We start from the raw sequence: 23,026 nt of genomic DNA on the forward strand, positions 1-23,026 counted from the left end.
ATATAAAAATTAAATTTTGGAAAGTAAACATAATTTAGCTGCTCACCTTCCATGTATATGTCGTCATCTGATAACAGATGGCTGCCCTTTCTCGAGTAGCAGCGCCTCCTGACGAGGAAATTTTATACAAAAATTTGTATTCTCGTTAAATCATTTATCATTGATGCCTTTCACACATTACTCATTTTTTGATAAACTAATGCTTTTTATAGGATTAATTATCTTTGCTATTCTGGCGTGTATCTTTCCTAAATAGAAGTTAATGATAATCTTCAAAACTAAAAGAGAAACTGGTGAGAAGTTATCTGTTATCTTTCCTATAGACAAATAAGCAAGGATAACTGTTGATTGGATGTGATTGCAACAATCCGATCATGTCCCAACTAGAGCTAAACAGTGATGACAGGCGACACATCTTTCATTAAATTGACGACGGAAGGATGTAATTGTATTTCCAGCCTACTAAATTGCCTGTTCTAAACACGGCATGACAATTTTTCCATTCCTTTTTTTTTGCCCTCCCATCGTATCAATCCATACAAATCGTCACCAGATGTTACTCTTCTTACTCGGCTGCTTCTACCAGCGGCCTAAGGTGCAGAATTTCTTTGCATACTTAATTCTAATTTGTAGCCGGACGGTTAAGCTGTCGCCCACAGCCATTTCGCACAAATCATATTAGACTGCCAGCAAATGATAGAAGAACCACCATTGCGGATATTCATCCGAATCTAATTACCGAATCTTAATGAAATCGAATATGTTACGTACGATTTGATACAAAAGTCAATTTTTATTCACCATATATTTTGGGATTCTCTTCCAAACACTTGGAGATAATAACGGCTTAGTGTTCTTCCCACCACGCAATCATGATATAAGAAGAGCAAACCTACAAAATAACCACAATCGAAGCCGATTACTTTCTTATCAAGTCCTTTTCTTCGAAATGTTGGTCGTTCATCTTCTAGATTTCTAGGATATGGTTAAAACAGGGCGTATCCTGGCTCCGTTGACCAATTCGTTGCTAGGTAAATGTCTGCAAAGGTGTGGCTGCCAAGAATATTCAAAACTGGCTAGTTTTTATGTTTTTTTCAGACATTAATGCAGTCGCCTCTCTAAATTTGGATGATCTTACCGAAGCCGTCTTCTGGGACGAATCAGTCAAATATGACGTTCCCAACCTGAGAGAGATTTTGATATCCGTCCATCAATTCCAGATTTTTGGATAGATATTTGTCTAATTAAGGTACTGTACCGTATATATCGAGATGCTCGATAAAACATTTTGTTAAAGTTTATTTATTTATTAAATTATTCTCAACTGTATAATTATGGATGAATTTTTTCACTAAGAAACTTCGTGATATCCGTTGTCACGCACGAGTTTACAATGTGGCTAAATTTTGATGTAATTTACAAAAGGTTATCAATATTTATGTTTTAATCAAATTCGTTTTTAGCACGCTCACTCTATTCTCGTATAAGGCTCTATTAATACACGGATAAAAGAAGAATTGCCCTGTTTTTTTTTTTTTTTTTACTTTAATAAGGTTTTATTATTATTTTTAACAATTTGTCAGTCAAACTTTTATTTTAAAATGTTTATAATAAATTTAATAAAATAATGTAATTTTTGTTTAAAATAAATTTTATTTATTTTTATTTTTATAAAGATGATTTCAAATTTTAAATAAAATTTATCACAAAAATAATGTAAAAAATAAGAAAATTACTTTAAATAAGTAATAATTATAATATGATTTTTCCTCGTCAGATGGCGACACCTTCGGATATAATTTTTCACATTTATTTATTATTAATTTTTTTTAATAACATTTTACGTAACAATGTTCATTTTAACATATTTTAATAAGAAATTTATTAAGAAAATATTTTTATGAAATATTTATATTATTATAATAATATATAGCCTATATACACTGTATATGGTATATTGCGCTACGTAAAGTAAGACGAGTGAGCTCCTATGAATTATTAAAAAACAATATTATATATATAAATCCACTTTTATATTTAATAAGGAATATTCTTAAAATATTTATTAATTAAATAATTTTTTTTTATAATGTATAACGTTATTTTGTTCCTCCGAAAGGAAAATAATCTATAGTTTCTCTAGAAATAAGTTGAATTTGTCAACATGTTTTTGTCAATTCTGTCATATTTGTACCGTTCGGGCCTTCTATATTCCAATAAATCACTCATCACGTGCTCAATCTTATTCAATTTTCCTCGTAAAACTAGATAAGATTGATCCTGTGATAAAGATATTCAATATTTTATCATTTGTCCAGATTATTTTTCTTTATTTTCTTACTAAAATGTGTAATTTAATAAATAAATAATAAAAAAATAACATGCAAATTTAATAACGGAATAAATAAAACTACAATATATAAAATTGTATCCTGAAATATAAATAAAAGGTTATATAGTAAAACCTGTGAACGAAGGACAGTAACAGGAACGTAAACCTTTCGCAGGTAATTGTGTATATCTTTTTATATTTCATGAAAAACGTTCTGAAAAAAAAATGACTATGGTTTAGAGGTGGTCGTTGTTGGAGGTTCGACTGTATTTTTCTAATAATACAGTCGAAGGATTGCCATTTAATATTCTAGAACCGTAAGAGAGACATCATCTGGAACCGTAATGCGTGCAGCATTGCAAGTAGCTAATGTGTTGCAGCTTAGAATCTCCGACAAACTCATGCCGAACTCAATTTTTTACGAATTCGGAAAGTGATGTTTAAAGTTACCTTAGCAATGACGCCATATAAGTTAATCATACGTCGTTGGTGACGTAATTTCCGTACGACTTTCGTACTCTTTAGTGATTCGCGTCGTACCTTCGACTGTGACGTCATCACTGATGTAATTCTCGAATTGTTCGTCACACTTTCGTTAACGGAACTTTTCAGTCTGAAGATCGAGAAACGTTAACAAATGCCTTTAAAATGTTAAAAATTTAGCAATTATTATTATTATTTAAAATACAATAAAATACAGATTATAATTTATTAAAAAATATAGAATTTTACTGAAAATTTTTAATATTTTTCAATAAAATTTAATATTGTTAAGGTCGAAGAAGCGTGAAAAAAACATCGAAAGTATTGTAAATTCGCTTCTTCTTGTCACGGAGTTTGTTTATTTTATCTTGGAGTAATGAAAAACTTGCAAGGGATTTGCAACAAGTAGGTAATTTAGAAGGTCGGAAGTGGCTAAAAACTTCTAAATTAATGTCAACAGACGGAATTCTCATTTCCGTTCTGCTTCTATCGAAATTATCAAAGAAGAATAACTATTTTTTCGTTCTTTGAACTTTTTATGTCGTGCAAAATGAAATCAATAATTTGATTTATCTTTAAATTTACTTTAATCCCAAAAATAAAAGAAAATGGCAAGTTTCTATTGATAACGATAGATGGCGAAACTACCGAAATTTCCTCTTTAGTGCCGAAAGCTATTACAATTGCAAAATTTATAGCTGTTATTATGAATAATTCAAGACATCTTACTTGTTTATGGCCATGATTCTCCAACAACGTTACTGTTATAGCACTTACATCACTGGAAAATGTCACTCTAAATATGTATATATTGGGACTATACATTTACAATCGTTCAAGTTCAGTGAAATATTTTCAGTTTTTAAAACTGTGGTAAGCAGCTAAGTAAGCAAACCAATGATAAGGTTTCCTACCATTGAAACTATTTCTTAGATTTGTCTACTATAAGACTATGTTATTGGTTTGCCTACCTAATCGCTTTTTAGAGCCTACACGACAAGTAATAACAAATATTATTAATAATAACATTTAGAATTTTACGGTATTTGTGTCTGAATACGGAAATTAATATTAATTAATTAAATGTCATCTAACAGTCTGTTGCTCCGTCCAGCTGAAAATGTTAAATGTGTCTTCGTATTATAGTCATATTTAAATTAATGTCACTGAAAAGAAGCTTAAAAACTACGCGATAATTTAATTTGAATTAATTTTATACTAAAATTATCAATTAACGAAATTCTTGTTAATTATTAAAACTATAAAAATAGGGAATTGACATATTAAAATATTTTAAATGAAGGACATGAAAATATACTATTTAAATCGCATTAATATAACCGAATGAATACAAAAGACTTTGAAAGATGAAAGCAACAAACCGTATATTGCTTTATATACACGCACAGAAAAATATATTAAAATAACAAATGTCTTATTTTATATTTAAAAACAAAAAATAATAATAATATATTTATTTTCATTTGTATACATTTTGAAATTATGTTAGTAGTAATATTATAAATTAAAGACGTTACAAAATAAATGATTTATTTTTATCCTTTCATATCATAATTAAATTCCATTTTCTTTTTATTATTATTATTATTAAAACAGAACAAAAGGAAAATATTGTTAAACTCCTCAACAGAAGTTTTACTTCAGTTGTGAATAATCTGTAATTAATGTCAGTAGACTTATATATAGTTATTGGGATGCGCTTTAACAATATGTAATTATTTTTTTACATGCCAACCTTTTTGATATAAGGACGCGTGACTCGGATGCATTTGAAATTAGTTAACCATTCTTTTTCCATAAAATTCCCCGGTGTTATTAGAAATCTTTCATTTATCATTGCAGAAGGGAATGGAGGGGAAAAAACAGTGAAAAAAAATCGGTAAATTACAAGATATTTGCGGAGTAATCGCGTGTTTTTTTGCTTTTTTTGAAGCCTTTCTATAGAAATGAATGCTTTCTTAATTTTTAAATCGAGAAAAAAGTCCATCAACAGGATTAAATTCGGGAATTTGTTCAAATTTTTACACGTAGATATCGCGCCAATTAGCTTCATTCATCACACTTTTTCATTGCTATCGATAACTTTATGACTATCTGAACTGAGATACTTTAATTACCTTTAAGTTTCATCTAAACTACGCAAGTTTTTCTGATACGGAACTTAAAAATAGATTTTTTTTTTTAAAAGTAATTCATATGTACATAATTTAGTTACGGGTCGATAAATATTTAATTTATTTCCGGTAACTGTACCTGTATTGTAGATACAACTTTACTCCTTAAAAAATGCATGTGTGCGTATATATATAGAATATATCTAAAAATAAACTGTATATTATACAGTGTCTTATCTTAATTATTATTATCAGCATTGACTAATATTAAGAACGAAAAAGGTAATTTGAAAACACGCAGTAACGAAAGATTCATAATCACATGCAATTTTCATAGATAAAATATTAAATTTTCTGGCTGTATTTAAGAAACCAAAAAGTGGTATTTAATACTAAAAAATAACTCTTCTTCAATAATTGAAAAATCTATTTTTAAAATTGATTTAATGTGCATTTTAGTTGCTAAGATACCAATGAAGAGTTAGAAAATATTCATGGCATTTTATACACTCCATAAAGTTTATATGAATCTCATTACCTGTTGGTGTGTTTGAAAATAAATAATAAAATATTCATGTAGATCGAACTGAAGCTAGAAAAAAAATATATATATAGCCTATATATTTTTTTACTTTTATATAGAACTATTTATAGATAAAATAGGAGGATAATGGTAAGATAAAAGATGTTAGTGGTGTTGAAAGTCAAAAACATGATCTTATAAAATGAAAAATACATTTTTAATGTTTGTTTTATACAGAAAAATATTAGAATTTATGAATTAAATATTATATAACGAAGAATTCTTTATGTTTTATGAAAAATTATAATTTACAATAGGGAATGATTTCGTGTTAAGAGAACGATACAACGAGGAGATGATAATTACGTAGACCTATATACATAATATTTATTATGTTATTTCGTGTTTAAATAAGATTTAAACTGCTAAAGTTTGAACATTGTAGTAAGAATTTATAAGATTGTTTCTTGGATTTGTTACTTTCTTTATTGCTTTAACTAGTTAATGGCATCGAAAGAGAAGAAAAACACAGGAAATGGTTGGATCTAGCGAACTGACAAGTAATTTTTTTCTGTTTTCAGTAATGTTCTACTATCCTGACAGTTTCAGTTAGATCAAATTTTTTTTTTTTTTTTTTTAAATACGGTACATCGCCATCCAGCAAAAGTGGTGTTTTACATGTTTATTTAAAATTAATAAATTGGAGAAAGGATAGAAGAAATTTCCATAAAAAATAAACTGTAAATCGAAAAATGTTTATTTTATTTCTTGGCTTGTTTTAGAATAAAATTTTATATTTCATCCAGAAGAGTTGCTCAATAACACAAACCTCTTTTTCTCAAACTGTCAGCATTCGTTAAGTATTTATGATGGGATATATCCATCACCTGCTTCGTATGAAACCATTTACGGCCTCAAATTTAATCGATCGATATCTGGCTGAAAAGAAGATGTCTGTCTGCCAGAAAATAGAAAGTTATTTAGGGAAATGAGATAGAAAGTTCGAGAGTCAGACAGAAAGAAAATTTGCATTTGAAACATTTTTACCTTATTTACAGAGACTCCGAGAAGAGTAGTTAGGAATTTTTCCTCGGAACGTCAGTGGTTCCTATCCCTATAAAACTAATGATATTTTTACTAGCAAGAAATAAAATCTTTAAGATTACTTTATATTAATAAGAAAGCATTCCATGTATTAATTTGTTTAAAAAAAGAAACAATGGCTAGAGCGGGTCCCTTTTACCTCTTAGAGGGGCCAGCTCTATCCCTGGTACCCATGCAAGCTTTCAACTACCCTGCATAGTCAATAGGAATGATGCTGTTATAGATAAAGTCTGTCCTTCCGTTTTCTAATTAACACAATTTATTATGAGTTTGCTCCAGTTTGACATAATACGCATCCTTGTTATTTAGATTTTATCATTAAATTGCTGTAACAACAAGTAAATATATTATAAATTTAAACTTTATTTTTGACATTTATAATAATATTTTATTTTATTTAATAAGACTTCAACATTATTTCATTACATTGTTTTCTTTCGCTAACGATTTTAATACAATTTTTTTTTTAATATAAAATTGGATTTCGTCAATTATAAACTTTGCTGTTGCTTAGCATTATAAAAAATGCATTAATCTCTAGAGATTAGATCTGATGTATTACTTAAAATTTTCATTTTATCCTTAGATAATTTAATGTTACATCAGGAAAACTTAAAGCATAAAAGAAAGAAAATTAAGTTTGAGAACAAAACGGCGGATTTAACTTAGATCTAGCTATTTTTATCTAACGATAATATTCTTTAGAATTTTATGATTGGCAATAAAATTTTCTAAGTTAATGGCCGCCATTTTATTCTAATGGCAGTTGTAGTAAAGAAAAAAAAAACCCTCTGTTATAATATAAGCTATAGGTGAACCTCTCGCACTAATTTAAATTTTGAATTTCATCTAGTTTTTAAATTAAATTAAAGTTTAATTTTAAAAAAAAAGTTAGAAATTATTAAAGCAAAATTTGATGAAAATTGAAAGAGAAAAGAAGACCGCTACAGTCTGAAATTGGCTTAGTGCTATGAGAGATGGATGTAAAATTGAAATATATTGTTACAAGATTCGCTTATTTACTAACGTAATCCTCAAAAATTTATTAAAAATACGTTACTTATCACCTGTCAATTATATATTGGGCCACTGGTGGGCCCAATATATAATTGACAGGTGATAAGTATACCTTTTTTATATATCAGTGGCCTAATATATAATTAAACTACTGGTATATAAATTGGGTAAAACCACTGAAAACTGGTCGCGGGTTCGCGCTTCATTAACAAGTTTTCTAAGTTTTCTTCACCTAAATGGGAAAGGAAGGAGTTTCTTATAGAAAGTCCTTCCGGGGCATCCCCCATGGCAGATGGACTTTGAATTCCGTTGCTTTGTACCATCGATCCAATTTTATATCATATAACATATCAATAGTAAACGTATTTTAAATCATATAAAATATAGTCTAGGCTGGTATAGAGGAATATAAGAGTAATATAGAATAGAAGCGAATGAAATATGCATCTATGTTGCAGCCGTATTTTTTCAAAAGGTAACGTAAGACCGAAACCGATGGGTTGCGCGATTTACATAGGAAATATATGGAGAAAAGATTACGAAAATGGAGAGATTTTTTCCAAAAAGGTTCTTAGAATAATTCCCAGCAGATATCATAGGAATATTATACTTATATAAGAAGATAAGAAAGTTGCGGAATAAAGATGAAGAATATTCACTACGGACCGATTTTGAATGACTAAAATTTAAATTCTGGAGTTTATTATGTTAATATTAGCCTATTTAACGCATTTAACATTAATAAAATTTAATAATATAAAAATATTTAATTACTTTTATATAAATATTAAATAAAGATTATAGTTTAAAAATTAAAAAGAAAAAAGTTAAATATAAATCTAAATTATATCTTAAACTTTTGTTATTGTCAATGCGAAATATGTTTTACTTTTCATGCAAATGTTTCGGGTTTCTCCCGTAAACATTTTAAAAGACATTAATACGAAAAATATAAAATATTTTTATTTAACGTTGAAAGATCTGCGGAGAGAAATAACTAAAGTTTGATTTTTGTCATAAACCCATTTATTTTTATGGCATAAAACTTATTGGGTCAGGCATAACTCGGAAAACTGCTGCTGTTATGTTTGTTTTTATGTCGGGTCTTCGGTCATTGCACATTAAGAGGAGAGAGTAACGCGCCTAAGTAATTAATACTTCAACATAAATGCATAAACGGGTAATTTATTGTTTCATATCAAAATTCAAAACAAAAAAAAAAGTTTTACTGAATTCATTTTCGGGGCTTAATGCTTGTCCTTTCGGAAATGAAAGGCAATAATTCAAAATGTCTGTTGGTGAATATTTCGTTAACAATGATAAAGTTTACTTCAATCGATCCAGTCATCGATCATGATAAATTTTTTCACGTATACTTCACAGAAAAGCAACAGAATCAGATAAACAATTCATCAACAGTGTTAACATCACTCTAGTAATGGAGTTAATACAGTATCTGTTACGTAAATGATGTCTTACTGTGAATTTGTCTGTGTTTTTTATATATTTTATAATAAAATAAATCGACTTTGTTAGTGGTGTTGAAAGTCAAAAACATGATCTTATAAAATGAAAAATACATTTTTAATGTTTGTTTTATACAGAAAAATATTAGAATTTATGAATTAAATATTATATAACGAAGAATTCTTTATGTTTTATGAAAAATTATAATTTNCCTAATTACACTTTAAAGTTTTAAAATTTAGATCATTTAAATTTCTTTTTCCCTTCATTCGATGATTTCACTCCCTAAAGTAATTTGTTTACTTTTATTTTACTAACCTTGCCGTTTATTTGCACTTCGTTTAATTGTTCGGAAAGTTTAATCTATTAAATAAAATTTTTTTTTAAAATTTGGAACAAACAAACAAACAACGTACAGTCAAACCTCTTAACAACGTCCACTGACAGAGACTTAAAAAAAATGGCCGTTTTTGGGAGGTGGCTGTTATCGGAGGTTCGATTCTAATATAAAAAGAATTTATGCTAAGAAATAGATATTATTAATTAAAAATACTGAAATATCTTTCACAAAGAACAGAATTTTTAATTATTCTTTTATAAATAATTCGAAAATGCTCATCGAATGCTTCCTTAAATTAAAAATTAGCCTACATTACCTGATGTTTTCCTGTAAAAAGAAAAATTATTAAAACCGCATTATTATTCACCATCCGGTACCCTATTATGAGCGGGACAAATTCATGATGGGCCTAATAAAAGACCTCTTAGTGTCCACTTTTATTTTTGGGGGATTTCCAGCCCATTGGTGAGTATTCATTGATTTTATCCTCTCGGCCACTGGTGGGCTTTAAAAAAAATACTAAGCATTAATCGGTTAATTATCAACTGCTTTTAATCTCTTCAAAGAAATTTTTTGTTGTTACCGACTTCATTTACCAGAAAGAATAATAATAATAAATGAATTATATTTGTTTAGATTAAGTTTATCGGAAACAATAAATTCAAATAAGTTAATTTAAATTTGCATTTCAAATAAATGCATAGTTTAAATTCAAATTAAACGTAATTTATCTGTTTGAGAGTATTTCTGCACTTTCAAAATTTATAGAAAAATCTATCGACAACTGGGATTATTAAATCATAGAGATTACAGAGAAAAATACTGCAAACGACATTAACTAAATCTACAAACTATTCGATATTTTTCCTCCACATCCAGAGATTTTACTGCCTGAAAATTTGATTTTTCATCAATTTTTTAATAGTCGAGTAAAATATATTTGTAGTTCTTCGAAAGATAAAAAGATTTTTAAAAGTAGAGATTTTCTGAGAAAATTCCAAGGCTTATTTTCCCATTTCTTTTGGAAATTTCATTATATCTTGAAGATTTTAAATATCATTTTGGAGAAATTTGAAGGATACTATTCGAGAATTGCTTTGCAAACAAGATTCTCGTTTTCTTTAGAAGTTTAATGATGAATCTACTATTTAAATAATTAGAATCTAAATAGCGTGATTAAGAATAGTAAATATTCGGAAGTAATCTCCGCGAAATTCTTTTCCTTTTAGATACTGTCAAATTAATGAATTTTTACTTCTTTTATAAATAATCAGAAACTTCTATTTTCTTTTTATAAATTAATTTAAAATATAGTGAATTATATGCTTAAGTATATTTATTCTACGTTTTGTATAATAATATTATGCTGGAGTACAAATAAAAATAAGTTAATTTTGTATACAGGATGTTCGGAATTAAAGTTCACATTAAAAAACATTTAACTCGGGAATCAATCAGCAAAATGATGTCATATTTTACATAGAAACTTCTGTAATATTGGAATTTTATTTGAAACAAAAAAGTTACTTACAAAAATGCCCGCTGGGACAGTAAAGGGCGCTGCAACAATATAGTGAATAACTTAAAATTTCTTGAAACTTACGATAAACACGGTACTTTGTGTCATCACTCAGCATCGTCTTCGATATGATTCGTTGTCGGCAACATAAAATTTTTATTGTTTATGCAAATTGCTGTGACAGCGAGTTCAGAATGTTGCCAACAATGGAGGCCAATATATCAAACATACTATTGCGTAACCACACAATGTACCATATGTATTGTAAATTTTGAGACATTTTGAGTTATTCACTACCGTGTTCCAGCGCCATTTACCACCCTAACAGACATTACAACAAAAACAATTAGTTACGAAAACTAATTGTTTTTGTTTCAAATAAAACTCAATTACTGTAGAAGCCTTCTTGTGAAATATAAGAAATATTTAATTAGTTATATCTCTTTGAAATGTAATATTTAATTACAAACATCCTGTATTAGTGATTCAGCCAGATTCTTTTGATATAAAGTTCTAAATTAGAATTTCATTTAATTATATTATTGTTTAATTACACTATACTTTAATCATTCTGCGATTATAGATAAAGCAACAGCTATCTTTCGATTTATGCACATTTCATTTCTTACTTTTCCACAAATGGATCATATTTATTTCGAGCTATATCAATATGAGTTATAAGCTATGGAACTCGAACTCATTTTTTTTTTTTCTCAATGATGTGAACGTAACGCTCGTTGGATCATACAATATGCATAAGTGATGATATATCATGAATGATTCAATAGTTTCCGAGCCGAAATCAGAGTTTGGATCGAGTTTGGGTTTGGTTTTCGCTTAGCAATAAGAAAATTAACAATAACTTCACATAATAATAATTTTCTCGATAATTACACAAATATGTTTCTTGATTAAAAACTCAAGCCCAAGATGATAGATTGTAGTGATATGGATTAATTTACCAATACCAAAATATCAGTGGATTAAATGTTGCAAAATGGCACAATTTTGCCCATTACTGAAAAGCCTTGATCTCCATCAAGGCTTGTCAGTAATGGGCCAGTAATGGGAGTATGCCATCATGGACGAAGGATGAGGAGCAATGTTCAAAACTACATTACCCTTCATAAATTTTGAGACCAAGATCGTATTTTTAATAGTAAGAGCCTGTTTAAATAACATAATGATTAAAAATTAAAAATTGTAGTAAAAAACGAAAGTGAAGCATAATTTCTTTTACCTCAAGAATTTTTGTTGGGTGGCCTGTCCAAGATACGTCGGGTCCGTCCCTCATCACCCGGCATCTCCATTATGGGCCTGGCCTAACCCATAATGGATATGAAAAGGTCCCTCGGGGTTCAAAAGACGGAAAGAACTAAAAAATAATAATAAGGAAAGGTTTGAGGAGAATTGGCAATGCAAATTCTCCTCAAACCTTTCAAAATAGGTGATCTGCCAAGGGGAAAGGTACCTCACGGGAGGATTTTCTGTGAGAAACTGGCCTCAATTTAAGTATTTGATACTTGAAGAAAACCCGAAAAACTGCACGTGGCCAGCTCGTTAGTCAGACGTGAACCCACGACCAGTGTTCAATGTTTTACCCACTCGATCACGGGTGAGCGAATATAAAAGTGAAAAACAGTTGAAAATGTAGCAAAGAGACTGATTTTTCCTCACTTTTTAAAACACTTAAAGCATTCAATATATAATTTAATTTTATAATAAATAAAATATGTATTTCACATTAATATTAAAATATCTCCGAATAAAGTATACATAATTGTGTTCTCATGAAACACGTATTAAAAATAAAATTTAACATCTGTTCAATGAAACACAAGGAACGCATGTGGCACCACCATTTTGTGACGTGTCAATGTCAGATGACAATTTTGTTATTTCAGAATACAGACAGCATCATCAAATAATGAAATATCGTAAATTTTTAAATTTTATTACACACCTCAATTGTACTTAGAGCGCTATTTACTGTAACCGTTTGATTTATATTTCATTGGTTGTACGTCACAATATGCACATTTACAGAATAAAGTTTTAATGAGTGCAGTTAAAACTAAGTGTTCCGAGAATAAATTACTCGTTAATATTATATAAAGTATCTATAATACAAAATATACAGTCAAACCTCGGATTTTGAACATAATTCGTTCCTAAAAGTTGTAAAACCGAAACAAATGTTCCCATAAGAAACAATATAAAACGAATTAATCCGTTCCTAATCATCAAAATGTAGCTTTTTTTACTTTTTTTAGCTATATTTAATGCTAAAAAATTTTTACAAATGCAATGTAATATTGTATATAATATAATACTGTATTATATATAATAAATTTTTTGCTCTTGAATTCTTGGATGCCATTTATATTACTGTATATAAATGTTAATTAATATGGCTTTTGTTAACTTGATTTAAATTCAACTTAGAAGTGTACTTAGAAACGGAAGTAGTACCTTTCCCGCATGCGTATCGAAATCGAATTTTAAATAGCAACGTCCTCGATGTGACGTCTAATGACGCGATGCTATCTGGGCGCCACTGACTTCTGAATCGGTAGTCCCATCGTTGATTGGTCGGGCCGTCGACTTTCTTTAACATAGGAAGTATAGAGAGTTGACCGTCTGTGTTTCTCTACTCTGTGGTCGACTCTTGCCGAGTAGCTTGTTCGGCAACCGAGTTATCGTACGGCAATTGGGACAAATATAAGTTCGAAATTTTGTTCGTGAACCGATTTGTTCGAAAACCGAAGTTTGACTGTATATTAAAATTTGCTCTGTGGGCACTAAGAGAGATTTTTTTTCATGTCCATCGTGTGTTCGAACAAGTCCACAATAGAGTGGTTTAATGTGTGGGATGAGGCTCGAAATTTCCGGAAAGTTCCTGGAGATTTTATTGTTTCGTCCCTGGTCACAACTGTATTATAAAATTTTCTGAGTGATACACATCTTTATCAATATTTTAATTTAATATAAATAATTCGAAGTATGATTATAATGTATATAGCTACACGTTTAATAATAAGCTCAGTGGATTAAACCACTGAATATTGGTAGTTGATCGCGGGTTCCTGCCTAACCAATGAGCTAACCACGTGTTTTTCAAGATTTCATTACATGTCTAACATCTAAATAGAAAGTCCTCCAAAGAGAAATCTTCCTTGGCAGATCGTTGACGAGTTGTATTGTCATATATTGTACCATTAATCCTTAAGTAAATCCTACACATTATAGTGATACTGTATTTCTAAAATTTAAAAAATGTAAATAAGTTTATTTTAAAATAAAATTTACAATGATTAATTCAGGATTAATTATTTAAAACTAAATTTTTCAGTTGCTAGTGCATGTTAATGAAAAATTTATGTTTGTAAACATTAAAAGTATTCGGTTTTAACAAAAGTTTTAACAAAGATTGATGAGATTGAGCACAAAAGTTTCAAATATTGTAAGCTTTGATTTATAATTAATTAAAACATAGTAATTATCAAAGCTCTGTAGATAACTGTAATTAATAAGCTGTAACTATGTGAAAAATTAAATTTTATAAGAACGGAAATAATTATTAATGATTCATAGCATTGTAAATGCATGAAGTTATATAATTCTTCAGAATCTGTAATTACTTTTACATTTATATTTCAACAGAAATTCTCTTTACACTATCTTTAGTCGTTTTGAAAAAAATACAAATGCCGTTACTTTCTTCTGAAATTAAATTTGCATTGAATTAACGCTAAAAGCAAGCGAGGATCGATACAGAGTTTATACATAGGGAAATGTGTTGATTATATTAATAAACTTTTGATAATTTTCTGTTGTTAAAAATGACCAATTCCCTCTTAAAATCATTATCTGTCTAATAATTCATTTTTTCTTATGTAATATGACAACGAAACACTTAGACGATTTGCTAATAGTGGAGGAACCTCGTGAGAAGACTTTCCATTTGATATCTGTCCCTATTTAGGTGTTACACGCGTAAAGAAAATTCGGAAAACGCCAGGTAACCAACCTGTTGATGAGGCTGAAACCTGCGACTAACTACCAGAGTATGTACTTTTATCCATTCGGCCACCGGTGTGTTACGTTTAATTTAATTTATTTTCTCAGATCACTCCTATTGACTTTTGAACGTTACGATTCTGTTATATTGAAAAGATAAATAATTCACCTTCAGTACTGGCCGAATCATTCAGGCATAAGCAATTTTATAGCTATGCCGATCACCGTCAATGCAGTTACAATGACATTTATTTGAAGTATCAATGACATCTAAATTTTTTTTTCTTTATTTTCTTTTTTTATATATATAGATTCACAGATAACAATGGATGAAATATTGAGAGAAAAAACAAAAATTGACATTTTTTTGAATTATTAGTCAGTTATGGAGTTATTTATAAAGAAAAACTATGTTCCTGTCAATTCAAATTTATTTTCTCCAGTCGTACAGAAATGAGTTAAAAGATCTTCATCCTGTGTTTGCGAATTGTCAACGATATCATAACGATATAATTTGTAATGTGTGACATTACTTCTTGATAAGAAATTATGTTCACATCTACTGAGAACTTTTAGATCTATGTGAATAAGGAAATTAGATTGAATTGACCATCAACGTATAAATAGTCAGCTTTATTTTGTCCATTTCAGCCGCAATATGTTTGATCATTATGGAAAATAAATGGGAAACGAAGCCCTGAAGTAACTAAAGAAAATCGTAAGGTCGTAGAAAATTAGGATTGACAGAATAAGGCAGCATAACACTTGGAACACCACCAGAAAAATGCTTTCCGAAGAAACTGCCCCATATTTGGGTATTAGACACGTGAAGAAAATTCGGAATATTGCACGTGGCCAGAACGGAATGCGATTTTAAAAATTTTAAAATATCGTTTTCAGTTTGTTTACAAATAATTCAAATGTACAATTATAGACAATGAGACTGACAAACAGACAGACGAATGGAAATCAGACGAAGCGCAAACACGATAGAAATCGATTAAATCAACTCAATATTTGTTTGTAAAAGTAGATAAAACAACTCTCGAATTAAATAAGTTTTCTAAATGGAAAAACAACTTTTTTTTTGTTTTGTCTGCAGTATTTTAAATAAAAACATTCTAAAATTAAATTAATATGTTAATAAAAGATGATCCTTATAGAAAAGATAACTTTTACACGATATATTTCATAAACGATATTTTATCGTTAAATAATATTATTTGAATTTCTTGTATTTTTATCTATTTCCATTTTAGAATATGAGATTTAGCTCGAACTATTTATATTTTATGAATTGAATTCGATTAAAATAACCTTTTATTTAAACTAATTTGCATAAGCAGCATCCAAGTAAAAGTAATGCATTTGTGAAAAATGCTTTATATTATAATAGCGTATATGTATATACAGTATAAGTAGTACGTAGCCTATTAAAAAATTTATCATTATAACAAAAATATTAATTTTGCGAGCAATTTTGTAAATCATAGTCAATTTTTACCCTAATTTGTAGAACGACGATCATATTTTACATGGAGACTTGTATGGTGATAAAATTTTATTTGAAACAAAAAATGTTGTACAAAAATTCCGCTGGGGCGATAAATGACGCTACCACACTGTAGTGAATAACTCAAAAGTCTCAAAACTTGCAATATATACGATGGTACGCTGTATGGTTATGCAACATGTTCAATGTAACGGCCAACGTGAAGATATGACTGTTTATGCAAATTTCCTATGACAGCGATTACGTAACCACACAGCGCTTGGTGTAAATCGTAACTTTCGAGACATTTTGAGTTATTTAGTACAACGTTTCAGCGCCATTTACTACCCTAGCGGGCACTTTTGTAACTAACTTTTTTGTTTCAACTAAAATGAATGCAAAAGCCTCCAAGAAATCGTTCTATCTTGAGTTATGTTTAATTACGAACATTCTGTATTGGAATAATAATACAAATTTTTCACTATTAAAATCTATGTATCTGTTTATAAATTATAATTTACAAATTTACAATCCCATTAAAATCTCTATTAATAATCATTTTGAAAAATTCTTATAAATCATATTTTAAATTGAATGTGACATATTAAAATATAACTTCGGATTTAATTGATATTGAATACGTATCAAATATATTTTTTAAGTAAAGATACATCCATCCGTTTTATGCACACTTTTAAGTTTGCATAAACTTTTACGTAAAATTCACGTCATTATCACATTCGTCCGTAAGAAAAGTGTAAGAATGACGTCAAATTGACGTGGTAGAATAATTATTTTTATGTTTTAACATCAAATCGAGTGAGATTTCGTAAAGAAGTTTTGTTACTTCTGATAAACTATTCAGAAATATTTCATTAAACTGAATTTGTGAATGAACTGAAGTTTTCTTTCGTTTAATTCAACTGTAGAAAAATCTTATATATTCTAAGTTAAAATTAATTTAACTAACTTTTAGTTATTAAAAACTTTTAGAATCAATTTAAAGTTTTTCTAGATAAGATTCTCTTTTCAAATGAGTTCTCATAAAAAAAAGAAGAAACGAAATATATCCTCAATTAACTTCAGATGAGTAATCAACTGAACGAGTTCAGAAATTATATTAAATAAATAAAATTTCGAGTTATTTTTTCCCTTTATTCAACATAAATCCTTCTTTATCATTAACGATGCCAATCTTTAAAAACTTAAGTTAAAAATGGAACATTTTAGATAAAGAATTTTGATAGTTTTTTTAATATTATATGAATATTTCACATGGAGTTTCACTTCCAAAAAAACCATTTACAGAATCGATGAAAATCTTTGACGACTCCATTGACACCATTCGCATTGATCTTGTCACATAAAGAATTGAAGATGAAATTTCTTTTTAACGATTTAAATTTCTTTAAAAGGAAGAAATGCGTTTATTTCTTTAAAAAATAAATAAATTTAATTAAATTTTTAAATATTTATTAGAAAATTCAAATATATTTTAATAAATTTTAAAGCAAAAAACAAAAATTATCGATTTTTTTAACGTCATTTCTAAGAAGGGGAAATGTTTTAAATGTATTTTAACGTAATTTCATTACGAAACAATTTGTTATTTTTTCCCCCATAAAAATAAATATTTTTGCTTAAATTAAGTTTATAAATGAATAAAAATAAAACAATAACAATTTAGTTTGACAAGTAAATGCTTACATTAATGATTTTATTGTATAACGCGCATCATTAATAACTAATGCAGTCTTCTAGTATAAATATATTGTCACTCATCTTTCGAAAACCAATGGAAAATTTGAATAAATGATTAAAAATTTGCATTAATTACATTTTATTTATGAAGAATTATTTATTTAAAGAATGTATGTAATTGCACTTTGATAAATATAGCGAATTATTTTGAGGATTATCGAAGAAAGCATAATTTTAAGTTTAATTGCTACTAGCCTTTAGTGCTACTGGTGTCAAGTTTGACCTGTTCTAGTGTCAGTAATTAGTATAGAAGAGTCTATCCTTCAAAATGATTAATGACAAATCCGCGTTACGTCGAAACTCAACTTATGACGTAAAATAATGGACAATAGACTTAGACAAGAGGATCAAAGGCCGACCTTTTAGTTTCAAAATTAATAAAAGAGAAAACGCATTAAAGATTACATTTCGAAAGTATCTTACCACAATATAAACTTCAACGTATTGATAACATTTAATTAAAAAAAATTATTATGATTAATTTATAATTAGCTTATGAAAGTATAAGTTAAGTGTAAATATCCTATATCAATTTTTTAATTAAATATTATTATTATTATTATTTTTTTTTTCATTGTTTCAACTTATTGAAACAACTTTGGAAATCTCATTAAGTAAAATTCATAAATATTCTTACAAAATTAATTAAATTAAAGAAAAACATTAATTTCCTTCGTAATTTACTTTTTAAAAATGTCAATTAATCCGAAAAATGTAAAATTTATTTCAAATATTTGCGTGACGTTAGATCGATTTTACAAGTTTATATTCGATGTGGAAAAAGAAATTATAAAGAAATCGGAAGAAAATCAAATAGAAGTTAAAACAAAAACCAATTAATTTGAGTATTATGTAATCAGTTTGAACTCCATTTAATTAAAAGGCATCTTAGAAATTCTTTTTTCTTGTTTGATATACGTTAATTTTATCCTGATTCTTATCTTTTTTAAACATTTTTTTTTCTTGTTTAACTGAAGCAAATTATTATAACACATGTATACTCATTTTTAAAATGTCAATCAAAAGAATATATTTTTATTTTTTTATTAATAAAACACAAAAGACAATTCATTTTTTTTACAACTTTTACATGCAATTTTTGTATTCAGTATAAAAATATTATTTAAAAAAATACTTAATCTAATATTATCTAAATAGCATATTTTAAATCATCTAACAACATTTTACTAGTTAACGCTGTGAAAAATTAACTAATTAACAAGAAATTAAAATTCGTTATCATCTACAATAAAATTTCACTAATAATTATTAAATTATAACTATGTAAATCTTTATTTGTTGTATTGTTTACATACCGATTTCCAATAGTACCAGAGATACCCAGGGATCCTGGAAACCCTTACCTTTCTTTGTAAATAAAGCGACCGAGAGGATAAAACCACTGAAGACTGTAGTCGGTTGCGGGTTCGTATCTCGCCAACGTGCTAGTCGTGTGAAGTTTGCCGGTTTAATAACACCAAAATAGGGGCCAGTTTTTCGTAGAAAATTCTCCCTGGAGGCAATATATACAGTAGTATAGAAGTAAATGTAGGCTTACACATTCTAACTCGGCCCTCCAATATCGATTCTAGTTACGCTACTGTTGATTTCATTTCGAAAAAAAATTGATTTTAGATAATATAATACATCTTAAAATGATAAAAAACTTACAGCAGACTACACTTAAAAAAGTTGCTCTTTGGTTATACTCGAAGTTATAATTAACGTCAGAAGTGACGTCACCAACGAAGTTACTTTTTAACGACATCATTAAGTGACGTCAGTAGTTTATTACATAGTTTATTATTACTAACTTCTATAATGGAACTAGGAGTAGCACAAATAGAGAGTGTGATTCGATATGAAATTCTCTGATGAGCCTATTCGTTACAATCACTGAAAATTTCAACTTTCTATCTGTTTTTATTTTCCATGAAATTTTGTTAGCGCACAATAGACGAACAAATCAAATCAAGAAGACTGTTTATTTCTTTCTTTTCAAGTGTAATATTTAATTAAATAAACTTATACTCTTCTTTATTAAACAAGATTTTTAAATGGCTAAAATTGAAGTCTTAACATATTTAGAATAAATATATTATTTACTTTTTTGATTTTGGCTTTATGGAATAAGGCAACGCGATGGGCAATCTGCCAAGAGGGTGCCTCACACTATGGGAAACTCAGTTTAAGTGTTTGACACGTGATAAAACGCAAAAAAACTGCACGTGGCCAGGCACTTGGGCAGACACGAACCCGCGACTAACCAGTGGTTTTATCCAATCGGTCACTGTTAGAAAATAGAATAAATTTTTTAAAATTCTAAGTGAAATAAACAGCAAATATAAAGATTTATATTTTTATATATTTTTAATAATAAAATTTAAGACATAATTAAATTATTTAGTTTATTTCAATAACAAAATATATTAGACTACTTATTATAGTAAATGATAGGTAAAACGTCATTTATAATTGAATCAAATATAAATAAATATTTAAAATTATTATATTAACAATTTTAAAAATTAATAAATAATTTAATGAATTTTTATAAAAGTTTGTTTATGTATAGTTGTTGATATTATATTTTAAAACTGTATGTAACTTAGATATTTATTATGCTATTTATATAAAAGTAAACATAATAAACTATGTCAACAGAGCTTTGATAATCCGAGATTTTGTTATTTAATATATTTTCTTCCTTCCGAAAACATATTCAAGTAAATTTTTTTTTATCATTTCTGAATATTTTTCTTTAAAAGAACGAAAAAATTATATTATATGTAGTACATTTTTAAAAATTTCAAAGCTACTCGATATATTAGATTTTACCAAATTCTATTCTGACAACGTGAATTGTTCATTTTAACTTGTCAAAAAAGTAAAATGTATTTAAAATTTATCTTTGTCCATTATAATCATGTCAGATATGATGATAAGTTTATTCATTCAAGGAAAAAAAAAATAGTATATAAGTATTGGAGGATAGTTTCTTCATCAAGAATAACGCTGAAGAGACTTAATGAAGATGTGATATTTTTGGAAGGATTCGTCAAAATTGCATAAAACAAATTAGAGGGTTTAGTTTCTAGAATAAGATAGAAATGCTTCTAAATTATACGCTATTCGATAATTAAGCTGTATTGATATCTTTATATTTACTTTCCTTCCATGCCATTTTCTTTTCTTTATTAATTTAATATTTCTTATTTCTTCGTTGTGTGAATGTGTGATGTATTATATCGTTGCTTTTAATTTAAAATTTTATATATTTACAACTAAATAATAAAATTCTCCAGATGTTTTCTTGAAAAATTAATAGTCCAGAGCCTCTTACTTTTCAAATGTAAGACAGGTCTGATTTCTCTTGTGGAATGTTTAATTTTATAAAAAAGACGATTGATTCTAGTTTGAAATATTTTTTAATTATCGTAAATCGTATTGTGTTTGAAAACACAATACGATTTACAATACTTTTTAATTGTTTACAATCCTTCCATTAAACTTAACTGTGTAAATGTGTTGCTGCATCTATTTAATGGATAATTAACTTCATAACATCATAACAATGAAAGTGTAGAAAGATAATTTACATATCTTCACTTAATAAATTCCTTAAAAATAAAATCTAAGTGTGCTAAAAATAAATCTTTACATAATACGAACTGAAAGATTGCGTGATTATCCATATAAAAATTTAATTATATATTTATTATTAAGCTTCCTTACTATTAAATTTAAGAATAAATTTCAGTGCGAGTCAGTTTTTAATGTATTTAAATAAAGAAAACAGTTTTTCTTAATCTCTTTTTTTAATCCTATTTCACTTCCATTAGCTAATCAATTTACTGGATTTTTTTCAGACATTATCATCATTATTATTTTTTTTAAATAATAAAATTAAAATAAATATTCTAAATGTTGCTATTCATTTTTAACTTATGTAAATGATGGTTTAACACGCGAATATACAAAATTCGAATTAATGAAAGTGTGCATTATACGTTAAATTCGTGTTTCTTGTAAAAATGCTTATACTATTATGAGTACGACTTTCTGTCCATCACAAAAATTTTTATTTATGCAAATTAACTGGTTAACAAGTCTATTTTAATCCTTTTTTCATCGGTTTATTTTCTTTAGTTTCGTGTCTCTTGCTTAAATATAATACTCTGAATTATAAATTATTTGCTTTATAAATTGCTTTTATCATATAAATTTATTTAAAAAAATTAAAAACTCTTAAAATACTTAAGTAAAAGTAATAAATAATTTAAAAATTATTAATAGAATTTTATATTAAATTGATAAAATTTATTATATTATTATTATTATTTTTGGAGCAAAGTTGGTAGATCATTTTAAAATTTATAACGTATTATATCTTTACAGAATGTATTATTAATTATTTTTAATATCTTAAAAATATTTGACATCATAATTAAACTCAAATCCAATTATTAATATATTGGCAGAAAATTAATAAAAAGTCGAAAAATTATTTATAAAATTGAATATTTTTTAAAGCTTAAACTAGGGAATAATTGGCGAATTTATTGTATTATTCTAAAGCAAAAGAATTTATTTTCCTTTGGTGTAAAATTTACATAAATACTATATAATGATATTGTTACTGTACCGTACAATTCATTCTTGTTATTCTGAAAATACAGAATAATGCTTTTGATACACTCCTCATCCTCTTGTTTATATGTATTTTTTAAAAGATGATATTCGAGTTTATTCTCTTCTTTTCCCATTTTGAATCGATTATGTATTTATTATTAAATATTAAATAAGAAAACAAATAAAAATACAGTACATTCA

The sequence above is a fragment of the Centruroides sculpturatus genome, unplaced genomic scaffold (genome assembly GCF_000671375.1).
Source record: "Centruroides sculpturatus isolate CEXI.00-Female unplaced genomic scaffold, Cexi_2.0 scaffold657, whole genome shotgun sequence".
NCBI classification, from domain to species: domain Eukaryota; kingdom Metazoa; phylum Arthropoda; class Arachnida; order Scorpiones; family Buthidae; genus Centruroides; species Centruroides sculpturatus.